A 2,500-nucleotide genomic window follows, 5' to 3' on the forward strand; every position below is an offset into this window, starting at 1 on the left:
TGTGACAAAGAAAGAATTTGTGAACTAAAGCTCAGTTTCCCAGCACACACACACACACACACACACACACACACACATGCAATTCTATTAATAAGGGGACTGCCAATCTATAATGTGGAAATCATGTTGCCCGTATCGATCGGTCAGGACCCGTGTGTGAGTGTGAGTGTGTGTGTGTGAGTGTGTGTGTGAGTGTGTGAGTGTGTGTGTGTGTGTCTCAGACACTTCAGTCTATTGGATTGAGATTCTCTCGCCATCTAAGGGTCAGAGATCGGAGTGTGTCTGTTTGATCAATATCTCTGGCCAACCTGTGCGATCCTTCACCATAAACACACACGAGCGCAGGACAACATCTGGAGTTAAAGAAACGCTACACTAGACAACAAGATTTTAAAAAACAAACAAACAAAAAACAGCAAATATAGATGGTATTTATTTAAAAAAAACAGTAAATAAAAAAATTATTATTGGAGTACGTTTTACAAGAAAACACTATTTCATTCTTTCTACTGCAAAATTTCACATTTAATTCAACATGTTGCTTTATCAAAACATTAAAGCAAACGCACACCTTTTAGGGAACATTTTTAATGTTGTTTATGTGTCTATGTAGTGTTTTTAATCTGCTTTAAGACAAACCATGTGTAAGTTCATAAGTCGACAGCATTGCTGAGTATTTCCTCCTTAAAACTGCAGTGAACCAAAGACAGTCTCAAAAACACGCTTTGAAATCGCTGGTGTTTCTGACGTCACAAACTACCTTGTAACCAATCAGATCAACGTGTGATCGCCAACCAGTGGATCTCTGAGCTGAGTGAGTGAGTGGAGGCGGGGCTCATTTGCATATTCATAGAACCGCGCATACTAAATGAGGCAAGGGTGTCGAGTTACATTCAAGATATTTTAAGGCATGAAGAATTTCTTTTCAAGGAAAAAACGCTTAAATATGTCATTTTGGTGATCAAAGATGAGTTTTAAGGGATAAAAGTATTGACTACAGGGGGACTTTAAGTGAGTGTGCAGTTATATTTAATTGTAAGTGAAATTTACTAGTAATTTCTGAATGAAAATGTTTTCTATGCCAATGTTTTTCAGTGTATTTCACAGATAAAGTGTCGCTATATCCACATACAGGACGAAAAGAAGGAAAATGCAGGAGTCAAATATTAAAGGCCAAGGTAACACTTTATTTTACAGTGTCCTTGTTACATATGTTACATGTACTTAGAGTAAATTATGCATAATTACATGCAACTAACCCTCAACCAGGGATGTAGTGGAGGCTAAACGCACGTAAACGCCGTTTACGCACCTCCCAAAATTCGGAAATAGCGTTTGCGCACCTCCAAAGTGCGTTTATCCACCTCTACATTGCGTTTATCCACCTCTAAATTGCACGTTATTTGAGCGGACTTTGCTTTTCCAGTGCGTGATCGCCGATCGGTACATGATTCGAGCATTTGGGCCGTTAACGACAGAGCAGAACGTGCAGCGCAAACACGGAGCAGAACATTGAGCAGAGAGCGCAGCGCGCCGACACACACACACACACACGCACGCGCGCGGAACAAAGAGAACGGCGCACACACGTAGCAGAAAACACACGCTCGTGAAGTTACTAAACAAGCTGAAACTTGATCGCAGCCGCAACAGGAAATCATTAAAACGATGCAAAACATTTTTTTTTTTTAAATTTTTTATTCATTACAGGCAGCTGGTTTAATGTAGGGAGCATGTCGAAACCCAACTGTACAAGATATTCAGAGGGAATCAAGCCTGCACCAGGTTAAAGGGATAGTTCACCCAAAAATGAAAATTCTGTCATCATTTACTCTCCCTCAAGTTGTTCCAAACCTGTATGAGTTTCTTTCTTCTGCTGAACACAAAAGAAGATATTTTGAAGAAAGTCGGTAACCAAACGACTGATGGACTCCATTGACTTCCATAGTAGGAAAAAAAAAAATACTATGGATGTCAATGGGGACCAGCAACTGTTTAATTACCAACCTTCTTTAAAATATCTTCTTTTGTGTTCAGCAGAAGAAAGGAAATCATACAGGTTTGGAACAACTTGAGGGAGAGTAAATGATGACAGAATTTTCATTTTTGGGTGAACTATCCCTTTAAAGACTTTTCCCTCTACAGGGAAACACTGATCCACATTTTTCTGATAGACCAAACAACTAATCAATTAATTGAGGAAATATTCAACAGATTAATCGACTATGAAAATAATCCCAAGTCCCTAATCATTATGTACAAGTGCATTGCATTGGAAGCCCTGGATATAAGCCTCCCTCTCGATCTCTCTTAAATATTTTTGTTTTCTCTGTTTTTTCATTTAGTAAACTTTATAGATTTCAACCATATTATTCCTTTTTGAGTCTCTTTAACAAGAACTTAGATTAATGTATGAATTGAAAAAGTGATTGTGTGACCTATGATGAGGAAACAACCAGTGATACCCTTGGTAGTACCATCAAATGATAGCCTATAGCGA

Source organism: Squalius cephalus (assembly GCF_949319135.1).
Source record: "Squalius cephalus genome assembly, chromosome: 5".
Taxonomy (NCBI): domain Eukaryota; kingdom Metazoa; phylum Chordata; class Actinopteri; order Cypriniformes; family Leuciscidae; genus Squalius; species Squalius cephalus.